Genomic DNA, 18154 nt, shown 5'->3' with positions numbered 1-18154 from the left:
CAGACGCGGCGCCTGGGTGATGCTACAGATCACAAACCTGACAGAGAGCAGAAGAGGATTCGTAGGAAAAGAGCGGTGATGAACGGAAACGCTTAATATAGTTGAGAAAACATAAATTACCTGGTCGAAAACTGACTGGGATTTAATGAGAACTAAGTTACATCGGTTTTGGTGAGTTTTGTTTTTATTTTCTTACATTTTCATCGTGTTGTACTTTTCCTTTTAGCAGAGAGCTAAGGCTAAAAACGTAGCCGTTTGCAAGGAAATACTCCGTCATAAACTGTTATCAGGTTAATATATAAACTGTTATCCGGGTAATATATTGGGTTTATGAAGAATTTATTTGAATAATTTCAGGATTTAAAAAGACTTTTTTCGTGTTTGTGACCTGTTACACAGGTCAGGTTTTTTTGTTGGTTGGAAGCTTGGTCGGAGCAAGGATTGGTCTGCCATGTGTGACGCAAGTAATGACAGACAACATGCTACTGATGCTCCAATAGCATTCATGCTATTGTTAGCATTTTGGCTCATTTTAGCTTATGCAACATACTAAAATGAGCAAAAATGCTCATACTACCGTACGAGTACAGCTTAAGAAAACATGCTTCTGACTCCCCGCAGGTTATTGACCACACTGAAGCTTTCTTAAGCATGATTGCTTAATGCTAATTTTTAACATCATAACGCTGCGTCAAAGCCGACGGGCACACTTTGGCATGCCCCTTTAAAATTTCTGCAGGAATTTTCTAGTTAGGGGCATGCCATAGCAATGCATAAGGAGAGCAGTACTGACTTGCGAAGCAAGTCAGTACTGCCTCCATGCATTGCATGGCAGGCACCTATTGTTCTACACCCAATAGAACGCCTCTTTATTATTATTATTATATATTTATTCTTCCGTCACCGTTAATGCGGCTCGTACCGCTGTGTGCCCACCCACAAAAGTGGTATCAAAACGTGCGGCTCGTACCCGAGAAGGGAGCTATTACTTTTATTGGGGATTGGAGTTAAAATGATTACATAAATTAATAAAAACTAAAAAATTTGAGATTTTGTGTCTCACAGAATCAGTAATCTTTCTCTATGAAACACACACACAGGACTGTTTATGGCTGACTCAAAAACCCTTTTTAAATCCCCCTCACAGGCATAAATATCGCCCTATTGGTCTGAAAGTTGGTCATAACATAGATACACATGCCTGCTCATGTACAATGTTTACAAAAATTTGCTAGGGCTTATGCTTTTTGTCAGGGTCCTTCAGACTGACGCCTGGTGTCTCCCAAGTATAGAAACTGTGTCTGAAGAGGATTTTCCCGCTCTTTGGCTCTCACAGCTGCAGGGGATTAATTACCATAGCAACAGAAGAACAGAGTGTCTGGAACTGCAGCTCCCCAGGACTGCACTGTAGGGTTTTCTGGTATTTACAACTGCTTGTGTTTTCAGCATTATACTACTGATTCAAGACTATAACCATTACACATATGTCCCCCATGTTAAAATCTGACATAAATAAGAATAAATAGCTGATTAAAAGTCTATGGACAGAAAATAACGTCGCTGCTCCTTTAAGGAACCAGCGGCACAGACGCAGCGCCTGCGATGCTACAGATCACAAACCTGACAGAGAGCGGAAGAGGATTCGTAGGAAAAGAGCGGTGATGCTCAGCAAGGCAGGTCATTAGCATTTGTACAAAAGTTAGCATTTCACTGTCTATGACTAGTGCACTAGCACTTTTACCTAAAGTTAGCTTTTACCTAATTTTCTCATTAATTAGAAATGTTTAGTATACTGAATAGAGTAGTAAAATTAAAACAACATGGTCGTGTTGCTCCACATCCTACTGCCAGCATTTGAGCTAACATTAGCATATTGGCTAATTTTAGCATATGCATCAATTTTAACATAATGAATGGTACAAGTACAGATTATTCTACATGCTTCTGCCTCTCCACAGGTTATTGACTACGTTGCAGCTTTCTTTAGCATTAATGCTAATTTTTAGTATAAAAACACTGGCTCAAAGCCGACGGGCACACTTTGGCATGCCCCTTTAAAATTTCTGCAGGAATTTTCTAGTTAGGGGCATGCCATAGCAATGCATAAGTGGAGCAGTACTGACTTGCGAAGCAAGTCAGTACTGCCTCCATGCATTGCATGGCAGGCACCTATTGTTCTACACCCAATAGAACGCCTCTTTATTATTTATTATTCTTCCATCACCGTTAATGCGGCTCGTACCGCTGCGTGCCCACCCACAAAAGTGGTATCAAATCGTGCGGCTCGAGGCCGGCATTATTGCTATTATTTTTATTGGGGATCGGAGTTAAAATGATTACATAAATTAATAAAAACGAAAAAATTTGAGATTTTGTGTCTCACAGAATCAGTAATCTTTCTCTATGAAACACACACACAGGACTGTTTATGGCTGACTCAAAAACCCTTTTTAAATCCCCCTCACAGGCATAAATATCGCCCTATTGGTCTGAAAGTTGGTCATAACATAGATACACATGCATGCTCATGTACAATGTTTACAAAAATTTGCTAGGGCTTATGCTTTTTGTCAGGGTCCTTCAGACTGACGCCTGGTGTCTCCCAAGTATAGAAACTGTGTCTGAAGAGGATTTTCCCGCTCTTTGGCTCTCACAGCTGCAGGGGATTAATTACCATAGCAACAGAAGAACACAGTGTCTGGAACTGCAGCTCCCCAGGACTGCACTGTAGGGTTTACTGGTATTTACAACTGCTTGTGTTTTCAGCATTATACTACTGATTCAAGACTATAACCATTACACATATGTCCCCCCATGTTAAAATCTGACATAAATAAGAATAAATAGTTGATTAAAAGTCTATGGACAGAAAATAACGTCGCTGCTCCTTTAAGGAACCAGCGGCACAGACGCAGCGCCTGCGATGCTACAGATCACAAACCTGACAGAGAGAGCAGAAGAGGATTCGTAGGAAAAGAGCGGTGATGCTCAGCAAGGCAGGTCATTAGCATTTGTACAAAAGTTAGCATTTCACTGTCTATGACTAGTGCACTAGCACTTTTACCTAAAGTTAGCTTTTACCTAATTTTCTCATTAATTAGACATGTTTAGTATACTGAATAGAGTAGTAAAATTAAAACAACATGGTCGTGTTGCTCCACATGCTACTGCCAGCATTTAAGCTAACATTAGCATATTGGCTAATTTTAGCTTATGCATCAATTCTAACATAATGAATGGTACAACTACAGTTTATTAAACATGCTTCTGCCTCTCCACAGGTTATTGACTACGTTGCAGCTTTCTTTAGCATTAATGCTAATTTTTAACATCATAGCGCTGCGTCAAAGCCGACGGGCACACTTTGGCATGCCCCTTTAAAATTTCTGCAGGAATTTTCTAGTTAGGGGCATGCCATAGCAATGCATAAGGAGAGCAGTACTGACTTGCGAAGCAAGTCAGTACTGCCTCCATGCATTGCATGGCAGGCACCTATTGTTCTACACCCAATAGAATGTCTGTTTATTAGGGGCATGCCATAGCAATGCATAAGGAGAGCAGTACTGACTTGCGAAGCAAGTCAGTACTGCCTCCATGCATTGCATGGCAGGCACCTATTGTTCTACACCTAATAGAATGTCTCTTTATTAGGGGCATGCCATAGCAATGCATAAGGAGAGCAGTACTGACTTGCGAAGCAAGTCAGTACTGCCTCCATGCATTGCATGGCAGGCACCTATTGTTCTACACCCAATAGAACGCCTCTTTATTATTTATTATTCTTCCATCACCGTTAATGCGGCTCGTACCGCTGCGTGCCCACCCACAAAAGTGGTATCAAATCGTGCGGCTCGAGGCCGGCATTATTGCTATTATTTTTATTGGGGATCGGAGTTAAAATGATTACATAAATTAATAAAAACGAAAAAATTTGAGATTTTGTGTCTCACAGAATCAGTAATCTTTCTCTATGAAACACACACACAGGACTGTTTATGGCTGACTCAAAAACCCTTTTTAAATCCCCCTCACAGGCATAAATATCGCCCTATTGGTCTGAAAGTTGGTCATAACATAGATACACATGCATGCTCATGTACAATGTTTACAAAAATTTGCTAGGGCTTATGCTTTTTGTCAGGGTCCTTCAGACTGACGCCTGGTGTCTCCCAAGTATAGAAACTGTGTCTGAAGAGGATTTTCCCGCTCTTTGGCTCTCACAGCTGCAGGGGATTAATTACCATAGCAACAGAAGAACACAGTGTCTGGAACTGCAGCTCCCCAGGACTGCACTGTAGGGTTTACTGGTATTTACAACTGCTTGTGTTTTCAGCATTATACTACTGATTCAAGACTATAACCATTACACATATGTCCCCCATGTTAAAATCTGACATAAATAAGAATAAATAGTTGATTAAAAGTCTATGGACAGAAAATAACGTCGCTGCTCCTTTAAGGAACCAGCGGCACAGACGCAGCGCCTGCGATGCTACAGATCACAAACCTGACAGAGAGAGCAGAAGAGGATTCGTAGGAAAAGAGCGGTGATGCTCAGCAAGGCAGGTCATTAGCATTTGTACAAAAGTTAGCATTTCACTGTCTATGACTAGTGCACTAGCACTTTTACCTAAAGTTAGCTTTTACCTAATTTTCTCATTAATTAGACATGTTTAGTATACTGAATAGAGTAGTAAAATTAAAACAACATGGTCGTGTTGCTCCACATGCTACTGCCAGCATTTAAGCTAACATTAGCATATTGGCTAATTTTAGCTTATGCATCAATTCTAACATAATGAATGGTACAACTACAGTTTATTAAACATGCTTCTGCCTCTCCACAGGTTATTGACTACGTTGCAGCTTTCTTTAGCATTAATGCTAATTTTTAACATCATAGCGCTGCGTCAAAGCCGACGGGCACACTTTGGCATGCCCCTTTAAAATTTCTGCAGGAATTTTCTAGTTATTCCATATTTTTCTTCCGTTACCGTTAATGCGGCTCGTACCGCTGCGTGCCCACCCACAAAAGTGGTATCAAAACGTGTGGCTCGACCCCGGCATTGGAGCTATTATTTTTATTGGGGATCGGAGTTACGACGGCGACGTAAAAAGCGAAAAACGAGCGAAATTTCCAACTGCCGAAACGTTAGAGTGTAACTAAAACCCTCTGCCGCTTTTTAGAGTGAGGAACAGAGTGGAATTTTGACCCAAAAATAATTTTGAAATCGCTCTCATGGCCGCAAAACTTGTGCTATTGGTATGAAAGTTGGTCAGGAAATAGCACCGCATGTCTGCTCCGGTAAAATGTTTTCAAAACTTTTCTAGGGCTTACGGTTTTCTGTCCAGGTGCTTCAGAGCAAAGTGATGGGACATGACCAACTGACGCTCCTCCTCAGTGTTTAATATAGGTTTTTGAAACCTATCCCCAGTGTTTTATATAGATTTTTGAAAAATTACTCAGCTTAGTGCACACCATAGCAAAGCAAGGCAGTACATTTACATCAGTCTTTCCTACAATGAGCATTTTAGTTATTTTTTTCTCTCAGGTTAGTGGACTGCCTTGCGAAGCAAGGCAGTACATTTACCTCATTTTTAAAAAAATGAGCATTATAGCTATTTTTTTCTCTCAGGTTAGTGGACTGCCTTGCGAAGCAAGGCAGTACATTTACCTCATTTTTAAAAAAATGAGCATTATAGCTATTTTTTTCTCTCAGGTTAGTGGACTGCCTTGCGAAGCAAGGCAGTACATTTACCTCATTTTTAAAAAAATGAGCATTATAGCTATTTTTTTCTCTCAGGTTAGTACATTTACATCAGTCTTTCTTAAAATAAGAATTTTAGCTATTTTTGCTGTCAATTTACACAGACCACTGAAGTGGACACTAATGCATCATAAAATACAATATCAATCACTTGCCATCACCTGCAAATGCAAGAACATTTTTTTTAAAAATCCAATATTGCTGACAGACAAAAAAGCATGCTGATTGGTTCTTTCTTCTGCTGAAGACAACTCCTGCAGGTAAAAAAAATATTGTTACATCATATAACCCCTAAAGAACAATACTACTGATGCATTTTTGAAATAATAACTTTGTATTTGGGGAAAATTACAATTGATCACAAAAAAATTAAATTAAATCTTTTTTTTAAAAAAAAGATTTAATTTAAAAATTACTGAGCTCTGCACACACCATATTTCTCTCATCAGTGCAATTACTGTGAATGACCTACAGATATGAATCACGGTACTATCGGAGACGACAAATAGCCCTCTCATACGCTTCAAACGGTTTTCGGATCGGCCTTACGGATCTTGAATGGGAAGGGGTCGTTCAGTGTGCTTGTTTTAGTGAAACTGGCTGGCTCAAACAGATAGAATTGTCTCCCCCTGTGTGTCTCTCTTACAGCTGGCACCCTGTGGCCTATTTACCATAGCAACCGAACATGGCAACAGCTCCTGGGTCAGATAGCAAACATTCTATGGCAAACATACAGTTAAAGCAGAGGGCTACTATTTAAGTGGTTTAACACAACCACTGTTAAACATTGGATTAGTGTGGCCATTTACAATGAAGCTTAATAAATTTTTCAAAATAAAAGCCTTGATCATTTTTACATCCCGCAAATTGCTCTACTGGTGATTTAAAAACTGGTGTTACCAAATTACTGTTACAGACTGGATTAGTGTAGCCATTGATAATGACGCTTACTGAAAATTTCAAAATAAAAGCTTTGGCCATTTTTAAATCAAGCAATTGTTCTTTTGGGCCTTACATGACTGGTTTAACCAAACCACTGTTACACATTGAATTAGTGTGGTCATTAAAATGAAGCTAACTGAAACTTTCAAAATAAAAACCTGTATATTCCTCTCACATGAGTGTACCGCCGTAGGCGGTGCATTAATTTTTAGCTTTTTTGACCTTTTTATCGCTCAGGATAGTGAACTGCCTTGCGCAGCAAGGCAGTTCAATAACACTAGCACAAACTTTAGCATTTCACCCCCCTTGACTATATGCTTCAAACTGTTTTTGGATCACTCTTGCAGTTCCTCAACAGGAAGGAGATGTTTGGACTGCTTTGTTCAGAAAAACTAACTGCTACAAACAGTTAGAAACAGTCTGCATATTCCTCTCAGGATAGTGTACCGCCATAGGCGGTGGAATAATATTTGCATTGTTAAGTTTCCTTTTCTCAGGTTATCGAATTACCTGAGAAAAGGTATATTAACACAAAGAATAGCACTTCACAGCCTAGTGCATTGCCTTGGTCAGCACACACACAGGATTAATTACTATAGAAGAATTACAACATGGCGGAACTCTCAGATACCACACAATAGGGCTGAGCTGGGATTTAGAACTACTTGCTGTTTTGGGCATTATATAGCTGGACTGTTACACGTTGGATTAATGTGGCCATTAATCCAATGTGTAACAATTATGAAGCTTACTAAAAATGTCAAAATAAAAGTCTTGACATTTTTCACATCAGGTAATTGCTCTTTTGTGTTTTATGTGACTGGTTTAAACAAACTACTGTTACACATTGAATTGGTGAGGTTGTTAAAATGAAGCTTACTGAAAATTTCAAATTAAAAGTCTGCATATTCCTCAACTTTTAGTGCACCGCCGTAGGCGTTGGAATAATATTAGCGTTTTTTTATGTTATTTATTTCTCAGGATAGTGAACTGCCTTGCGCAGCAAGGCAATTCATTAGCATTTGTACAAAAGTTAGCATTTCACTGTCTTTGACTAGTGCACTAGCACTTTTATCTATAGTTAGCTTTTAGCTAATTTTCTCATTAATTAGACATGTTTAGTATACTGAATGGAGTAGTAAAATTAAAACAACATGGTCCTGTTGCTCCACATGCTACTGCCAGCATTTAAGCTAACATTAGCATATTGGCTAATTTTAGCTTATGCATCAGTTTTAACATAAGGAATGGTACAAGTACAGCTTAGTCAACATGCTTCTGCCTCTCCACAGGTTATTGACTACGTTGCAGCTTTCTTTAGCATTAATGCTAATTTTTAGCATAAAAACACTGGCTCAAAGCCGACGGGCACACTTTGGCATGCCCCTTTAAAATTTCTGCAGGAATTTTCTAGTTATTATAACATCTTCTTCCATTACCGTTAATGCGGCTCGTACCGCTGCATGCCCACCCACAAAAGTGGTATCAAAACGTGCGGCTCGTACCCGAGAAGGGAGCTATTACTTTTATTGGGGATCGGAGTTACGATGGCGACGTAAAAAGCGAAAAACGAGCGAAATTTCCAACTGCCGAAACCCTAGAGTGTAACTGAAACCAACTGCCGCTTTTTAGAGTGAGAAACAGGGTGGAATTTTGACCCAAAAATAATTTTGAAATCGCTCTCATGGCTGCAAAACTTGTGCTATTGGTATGAAAGTTGGTCAGGAAATAGCACCGCATGCCTGCTCCGGTGAAATGTTTTCAAAATTTCTCTAGGGCTTACGGTTTTCTGTCCAGGTGCTTCAGAGCAAAGTTATGGGACATGACCAACTGACGCTTCATCCCCAGTGTTTTATATAGGTTTTTGAGTTATTACAGAAGGAGGGTGAACAGAATGTTATATCTGCAGGCAGGGCAGAGTTTTCTGGGCATTATATCACTGGTTTAACCCAACCACTGTTACACATTGGATTAGTGTGGCCATTTAAAATTAAGCTTACTGAAAATTTCATGATAAAAGCCTGTATATTTCTATGCAGCCAAACTAACTCCTAACTAAAGCCTTGACATGTTTCACATCAGGTCATTACTCTTTTGGCCTTTATGTGACTGGTTTAAACAAACTACTGTAACACTATGATTTGGTGTGGTAGTTAAAATGAAGTTTACTGAAAGTTTCAAAATAAAAGTCTGCATATTCCTCACGTTAGTGCACCGCCTACGGCGGTGCAATAATATTCAGCTTTTTTTACCTTTTTTTTTGCTCAGGATAGTGAACTGCCTTGCGCAGCAAGGCAGTTCATTAACATTAGCACAAACATTTGCATTTGACCCGCCATTTTAGTGCACCGCCGTAGGCGGTGCAATAATATTAAACTTTTTTGTTATTTATTTGTCAGGATAGTAAACTGCCTTGCGCAGCAAGCCTTGACATTTTTCAATGACTCTTTTGGCCTTTTTGTGACTGGTTTAAACAAACTACTGTTACACATTGAAATGGTAAGGTAGTTAAAATGAAGCTTAATGAAAGTTTCAAAATAAAAGTGCATACTTCCCTGAGGTTAGTGCACCGCCGTAGGCAAAGAATGCCTGCTCCGGTAAAATGTTTTCGAAATTTCTCTAGGTCTTACGGTTTTCTGTCCAGGTGCTTCAGAGTAAAGTGATGGGAAATGACCAACTGACGCTCCTCCTCAGTGTTTAATATAGGTTTTTGAAAAATTACTGAGCTCTGCACACACAATATTTCTCTCATCAGTGCAATTCCTGTGAATGACCTACAGATATGAATCACGGTACTATCGGAGACGACAAATAGCCCTCTCATACGCTTCAAACGGTTTTCGGATCGGCCTTACGGATCTTGAATGGGAAGGGGTCGTTCAGTGTGCTTGTTTTAGTGAAACTGGCTGGTTCAAACAGATAGAATTGTCTCCCCCTGTGTGTCTCTCTTACAGCTGGCACCCTGTGGCCTATTTACCATAGCAACCGAACATGGCAACAGCTCCTGAGTCAGATAGCAAACATTCTATGGCAAACATACAGTTAAAGCAGAGGGCTACAATTTAAGTGGTTTAACACACCCACTGTTAAACATTGGATTAGTGTGGCCATTTACAATGAAGCTTAATAAATTTTTCAAAATAAAAGCCTTGATCATTTTTACATCCTGCAATTGCTCTACTGGTGATTTAAAAACTGGTGTTACCAAATTACTGTTACAGACTGGATTAGTGTAGCCATTGATAATGACGCTTACTGAAAATTTCAAAATAAAAGCTTTGGCCATTTTTACATCAAGCAATTGTTCTTTTGGGCCTTACATGACTGGTTTAACCAAACCACTGTTACACATTGAATTAGTGTGGTCATTAAAATGAAGCTAATTGAAACTTTCAAAATAAAAACTTGTATATTCCTCTCACATGAGTGCACCGCCCGCTCAGGATAGTGAACTGCCTTGCGCAGCAAAGCAGTTCAATAACACTAGCACAAACTTTAGCATTTCACCCCCCTTGACTATATGCTTCAAACAGTTTTTGGATCACTCTTGCAGTTCCTGAACAGGAAGGAGATGTTTGGACTGCTTTGTTCAGAAAAACTAACAGTTAGAATTCTGTTTCTCTCTTTAGGTCTCACTCACATGATAGTTGAGCTGCTCTTTAGAACTACAATGACTGAAGGTCAGAACTACAACATGGCGGAACTCCCAAATATCACATAGGGATGAGCTGGCATTTAGATCTACTTGCTGTTTTGGTCATTATATTGGTGGAATATACAAACCACAGTTACACATTGGATAAGTGTGGCTAATTGAAATGAAGCTTACTAAAAATTTCAAAATAAAAGCCCCGACATTTTTCACATCAGGTTATTGGTCTTTTGGGCTTTATGGGACTGGTTTAAACAAACCAGACTTGCACATTGAATTAGCGTGGTCCTTAAAATGAAGCTTACTGAAACTTTCAAAATAAAAGCCTGCATACTCCTCTCATGTCAGTGCACTGCCATAGGCGGTGCAAGAACTTTTTTTTTAACCTTTTTTTTCTCAGTATATTAGCACAAAGAGTAGCACTTCATTGCCCCCTAGTGCATTGCCTTGGTCAGCACACACACAGCAGTTGGCTGAGGATTAATTACTATAGAAGAACTACAACATGGTGGAACTCTCAGATACCACACATTAGGGCTGAGCTGGCATTTAGAACTACTTGCTGTTTTGGGCATTATATAGCTGGACTGTTACACATTGGATTAATGTGGCCATTAATCCAATGTGTAACAATTATGAAGCTTACTAAAAATTTCAAAATAAAAGCCTTGACATTTTTCACATCAGGTAATTGCTCTTTTGTGCTTTATGCGCATAGTTTAAACAAACTACTGTTACACATTAAATTGGTGAGGTAGTTAAAATGAAGCTTACTGAAAATTTCAAATTAAAAGTCTGTATATTCCTCAACTTTTAGTCCACCGCCGTAGGCGGTGCAATAATATTAGTGTTTTTTATGTTATTTCTCAGGATAGTGACAGTTCATTAGCATTAGTACAAAAGTTATCATTTCACTGTCTTTCACTAATACACTAGCATTTTCACCTAAAGTTAGCTTTTAGCCAATTTTCTCATTAATTAGACATGTTTAGTGTGCTGAATATAGTAGTAAAATTAAAACAACATTGTCCTGTTGCTCCACATGCTACTGCCAGCATTTAAGCTAACATTAGCATATTGGCTAATTTTAACTCATGCATCAATTTTAACATAATGAATGGTACAACTACAGCTTATTCAACATGCTTCTGCCTCTCCACAGTTAATTGACTACGTTGCAGCTTTCTTTAGCATTAATGCTAATTTTTAACATCATAACACTGCGTCAAAGCCGACGGGCACACTTTGGCATGCCCCTTTAAAATTTCTGCAGGAATTTTCTAGTTATATATTTATTCTTCCGTCACCGTTAATGCGGCTCGTACCGCTGCGTACCCACCCACAAAAGTGGTATCAAAACGTGCGGCTCGTACCCGAGAAGGGAGCTATTACTTTTATTGGGGATTGGAGTTAAAATGATTACATAAATTAATAAAAACGAAAAAATTTGAGATTTTGTGTCTCACAGAATCAGTAATCTTTCTCTATGAAACACACACACAGGACTGTTTATGGCTGACTCAAAAACCCTTTTTAAATCCCCCTCACAGGCATAAATATCGCCCTATTGATCTGAAAGTTGGTCATAACATAGATACACATGCCTGCTCATGTACAATGTTTACAAAAATTTGCTAGGGCTTATGCTTTTTGTCAGGGTCCTTCAGACTGACGCCTGGTGTCTCCCAAGTATAGAAACTGTGTCTGAAGAGCATTTTCCCGCTCTTTGGCTCTCACAGCTGCAGGGGATTAATTACCATAGCAACAGAAGAACACAGTGTCTGGAACTGCAGCTACCCAGGACTGCACTGTAGGGTTTACTGGTATTTACAACTTCTTGTGTTTTCAGCATTATACTACTGATTCAAGACTATAACCATTACACATATGTCCCCCCATGTTAAAATCTGACATAAATAAGAATAAATAGTTGATTAAAAGTCTGTGGACAGAAAATAACGTCGCTGCTCCTTTAAGGAACCAGCGGCACAGACGCGGCGCCTGGGTGATGCTACAGATCACAAACCTGACAGAGAGCAGAAGAGGATTCGTAGGAAAAGAGCGGTGATGAACGGAAACGCTTAATATAGTTGAGAAAACATAAATTACCTGGTCGAAAACTGACTGGGATTTAATGAGAACTAAGTTACATCGGTTTTGGTGAGTTTTGTTTTTATTTTCTTACATTTTCATCGTGTTGTACTTTTCCTTTTAGCAGAGAGCTAAGGCTAAAAACGTAGCCGTTTGCAAGGAAATACTCCGTCATAAACTGTTATCAGGTTAATATATAAACTGTTATCCGGGTAATATATTGGGTTTATGAAGAATTTATTTGAATAATTTCAGGATTTAAAAAGACTTTTTTCGTGTTTGTGACCTGTTACACAGGTCAGGTTTTTTTGTTGGTTGGAAGCTTGGTCGGAGCAAGGATTGGTCTGCCATGTGTGACGCAAGTAATGACAGACAACATGCTACTGATGCTCCAATAGCATTCATGCTATTGTTAGCATTTTGGCTCATTTTAGCTTATGCAACATACTAAAATGAGCAAAAATGCTCATACTACCGTACGAGTACAGCTTAAGAAAACATGCTTCTGACTCCCCGCAGGTTATTGACCACACTGAAGCTTTCTTAAGCATGATTGCTTAATGCTAATTTTTAACATCATAACGCTGCGTCAAAGCCGACGGGCACACTTTGGCATGCCCCTTTAAAATTTCTGCAGGAATTTTCTAGTTAGGGGCATGCCATAGCAATGCATAAGGAGAGCAGTACTGACTTGCGAAGCAAGTCAGTACTGCCTCCATGCATTGCATGGCAGGCACCTATTGTTCTACACCCAATAGAACGCCTCTTTATTATTATTATTAGGGGCATGCCATAGCAATGCATAAGGAGAGCAGTACTGACTTGCGAAGCAAGTCAGTACTGCCTCCATGCATTGCATGGCAGGCACCTATTGTTCTACACCCAATAGAATGTCTGTTTATTAGGGGCATGCCATAGCAATGCATAAGGAGAGCAGTACTGACTTGCGAAGCAAGTCAGTACTGCCTCCATGCATTGCATGGCAGGCACCTATTGTTCTACACCCAATAGAATGTCTCTTTATTATTATAAAAATAATTTATTATTCTTCCGTTACCGTTAATGCGGCTCGTACCGCTGCATGCCGACCCACAAAAGTGGTATCAAAACGTGCGGCTCAATCCCGGCAAGTGAGCTATTATTTTTATTGGGGATCGGAGTTACGACGGCGACGTAAAAAGCGAAAAACGAGCGAAATTTCCAACTGCCGAAGCGCAGAGTGTAACTGACACCAACTGCCGCTTTTTTAGAGTGAGAAACAGAGTGGAATTTTGACCCAAAAACAATTTTGAAATCGCTCTCATGGCCGCAAAACTTGTGCTATTGGTATGAAAGTTGGTCAGGAAATAGCACCGCATGTCTGCTCCGGTAAAATGTTTTCAAAATTTTTCTAGGGCTTACGGTTTTCTGTCCAGGTGCTTCAGAGCAAAGTGATGGGACATGACCAACTGACGCTCCTCCTCAGTGTTTAATATGGGTTTTTGAAAAATTACTGAGCTCACCACACACCATTTTTCTCTCATCAGTGCAATTATTGTGAATGACCTACAGATATGAATCACAGGACTATCAGAGACGACAAGTAGCCCTCTCATACGCTTCAAACGGTTTTTGGATCGGCATAACGGTTCCCGAACTGGAAGGGGTCGTTCAGACTGCTTTTTTCATGAAAAGTGACTGGGTGTTCTCAAAGTTGCATGAAGTGTCTCTCACACACACACAGCAGTTGGCAGAGGCTTGATCGCTATGGCAACTGCTGGTTTGGACTACAAGGTCTCTGTAGTTCTAAACATGGTGAAACACCTTAATGCAGAGGGTAGAGCAGAAGGTCAGAACTACAACATGGCGGATCATTCAGTTATTACAGAGGAGGGCTGAGCTGGAATGTAGAGCTACTTGCTGTTTTGGGCATTATATTGGTGGATTAACAAACCACTGTTACACATTGGATTAGTGTGTCTATTTAAAATGAAGCTTACTGAAAATTTCAAAATAAAAGCCCTGACATTTTTCACATCAGGTTATTGGTCTTTTGGGCTTTATGGGACTGGTTTAAACAAACCAGAGTTGCACATTGAATTAGCGTGGTCATTAAAATGAAGCTTACTGAAAGTTTCAAATTAAAAGTCTGCCTATTCCTCTAGTGTTAGTGCACCGCCGAAGGCGGTGCAATAATATTAGACTTTTTTATGTTATTTATTTCTCAAGATAGTGAACTGCCTTGCGCAGCAAGGCAGTTTATTAACATTAGCATTTCACCCCCTTTGACTATATGCTTCACACCGTTTTTGGATCACTCTAAAAGATCCTGAATAGGAAGGAGATGTTTGGACTGCTTTGTTCAGATAAATTAACTGCTTCAAACAGAATTCTGTTTCTCTCTTTGTGTCTCACTCACACGATAGTTGAGCTGCTCTTTAGAACTACAATGACTGAAGGTCAGAACTACTCTCAAATAGCACATAGGGATGAGCTGGCATTTAGACCTACTTGCTGTTTTGGGCATTATATAGCTGGACTGTTACACGTTGGAATAATGTGGCCATTAATCCAATGTGTAACAAAAGTGAAGCTTACTGAAAATTTCAAAATAAAAGCCTTGACATTTTTCACATCAGGTATTTCCTCTTTTGTGCTTTATGTGACTGGTTTAAACAAACTACTGTTACACATTGAATTGGTGTGGTAGTTAAAAAGAAGCTAACTGAAAGTTTCAAAATAAAAGTCTGCATATTCCTCACGTGTTAGTGCACCGCCGTAGGCGGTGCAATAATATTAGCTTTTTTTATGTTATTTACTTCTCAGGATAGTGAACTGCCTTGCGCAGCTCACTATCTGCGGTGTGAAGCATATAGTCAAAGGGGTGTGAAGCATATAGTCAAAGGGGGTGAAATGCTAATGTTTGTGCTAATGTTAATAAACTGCCTTGCTGCGCAAGGCAGTTCACTATCTTGAGAAATAAATAACATAAAAGTCTAATATTAGCATTTGTACAAAAGTTAGCATTTCACTGTCTTTAACTAGTGCACTAGCACTTTTACCTAAAGTTAGCTTTTAGCTAATTTTCTCATTTATTACACATGTTTAGTATACTGAATGGAGTAGTAAAATTAAAACAACATGGTCCTGTTGCTCCACATGCTACTGCCAGCATTTAAGCTAACATTAGCATATTGGCTAATTTTAGCTTATGCATCAATTTTAACATAATGAATGGTACAAGTACAGATTATTCTACATGCTTCTGCCTCTCCACAGGTTATTGACTACGTTGCAGCTTTCTTTAGCATTAATGCTAATTTTTAGCATAAAAACACTGGCTCAAAGCCGACGGGCACACTTTGGCATGCCCCTTTAAAATTTCTGCAGGAATTTTCTAGTTATTATAACATCTTCTTCCATTACCGTTAATGCGGCTCGTACCGCTGCGTGCCCACCCACAAAAGTGGTATCAAAACGTGCGGCTCGTACCCAAGAAGGGAGCTATTACTTTTATTGGGGATCGGAGTTAGGATGGCGACGTAAAAAGCGAAAAACGAGCAAAATTTCCAACTGCCGAAACCCTAGAGTGTAACTGAAACCAACTGCCGCTTTTTAGAGTGAGGAACAGGGTGGAATTTTGACCCAAAAATAATTTTGAAATCGCTCTCATGGCCGCAAAACTTGTGCTATTGGTATGAAAGTTGGTCAGGAAATAGCACCGCATGTCTGCTCCGGTAAAATGTTTTCAAAATTTCTCTAGGGCTTACGGTTTTCTGTCCAGGTGCTTCAGAGCAAAGTGATGGGACATGACCAACTGACGCTTCATCCCCAGTGTTTTATATAGGTTTTGAGTTACTACAGATGGAGGGTGAACAGAATGTTAAATCTACAGGCAGGGCAGAGTTTTCTTGGCATTATATCACTGGTTTAACCCAACCACTGTTACACATTGGATTAGTGTGGCCATTTAAAATTAAGCTTACTGAAAATTTCATAATAAAAGCCTGTATATTTCTTTGCAGCCTAACTAACTCCTAACTAAAGCCTTGACATTTTTCACATCAGGTCATTACTCTTTTGGCCTTTATGTGACTGGTTTAAACAAACTACTGTAACACTATGATTTGGTGTGGTAGTTAAAATGAAGTTTACTGAAAGTTTCAAAATAAAAGTCTGCATATTCCTCTCACGTTAGTGCACCGCCAAAGGCGGTGCAATAATATTCAGCTTTTTTTACCTTTTTTTCGCTCAGGATAGTGAACTGCCTTGCGCAGCAAGGCAGTTCATTAACATTACCACAAACATTAGCATTTGACCCACCATATTAGTGCACCGCCATAGGCGGTGCAATAATATTAAAGTTTTTTGTTATTTATTTCTCAGGAAAGTAAACTGCCTTGCTGCGCAAGGCAGTTTACTGAAATAAATATCAATAAATATCTTGAGAAATAAATATCAGGGAAGACAAAAAGCCATCTCATACGCTTCAAACAGTTTTTGCATCGGCCATACGGATCTTGTAGGGGAAGGGGTCGTTCAGACTGCTTTTTTCATCAAATTTGACTTTGTGTTTACATCAGTCATTCTTAAAATAAGCATTTTACCCATTTTTGCTTTGGTCTCTGGTTAGTATATGTACCTAAGTCTTTCTTAAAATGAGCATTTTAAGCTAAGACCCTGTTCCTCCTTCTACTGAAGACAACTCCTGCAGGTAAAAAAAATATTGTTACATCATATAACCCCTAAAGAACAATACTACTGATGCATTTTTGAAATAATAACTTTGTATTTAGGGAAAATTACAATTGATCACAAAAAAATTAAATTAAATCTTTTTAAAAAAAAAGATTTAATTTAAAAATAACTGAGCTCTGCACACACCATATTTCTCTCATGAGTGCAATTCCTGTGAATGACCTACAGATATGAATCACGGTACTATCGGAGACGACAAATAGCCCTCTCATACGCTTCAAACGGTTTTCGGATCGGCCTTACGGATCTTGAATGGGAAGGGGTCGTTCAGTGTGCTTGTTTTAGTGAAACTGGCTGGCTCAAACAGATAGAATTGTCTCCCCCTTGTCTCTCTTACAGCTGGCACCCTGTGGCCTATTTACCATAGCAACCGAACATGGCAACAGCTCCTGGGTCAGAATACAAACACTATGGCAAACATTCAGTTAATAAGGCAGAGGGCTATTAATTAAGTGGTTTAACAAAACCACTGTTAAACATTGGATTAGTGTGGCCATTTACAATGAAGCTTAATAAATTTTTCAAAATAAAAGCCTTGATCATTTTTACATCCTGCAATTGCTCTACTGGTGATTTAAAAACTGGTGTTACCAAATTACTGTTACAGACTGGATTAGTGTAGCCATTGATCATGACGCTTACTGAAAATTTCAAAATAAAAGCTTTGGCCATTTTTGCATCAAGCAATTGTTCTTTTGGGCCTTACATGACTGGTTTAAACAAACCACAGTTGCACATTGAATTAGCATAGTCATTAAAATGAAGCTAACTGAAAGTTTCAAAATAAAAGCCTGCATATTCCTCTCGTGTTAGTGCACCGCTCTAGGCAGTGCAATAATATTAGTGTTTTTTATGTTATTTATTTCTCAGGATATTGAACTGCCTTGCGCAGCAAGGCAGTTCATTAGCATTAGTACAAAAGTTATCATTTCACTGTCTTTGACTAGTGCACTAGCATTTTTAC

This window comes from Poecilia reticulata, chromosome 18, assembly GCF_904066995.2.
Source record: "Poecilia reticulata chromosome 18, P_reticulata-male-v2, whole genome shotgun sequence".
NCBI classification, from domain to species: Eukaryota; Metazoa; Chordata; class Actinopteri; order Cyprinodontiformes; family Poeciliidae; genus Poecilia; species Poecilia reticulata.
This window is presented reverse-complemented; position numbering follows the sequence as displayed.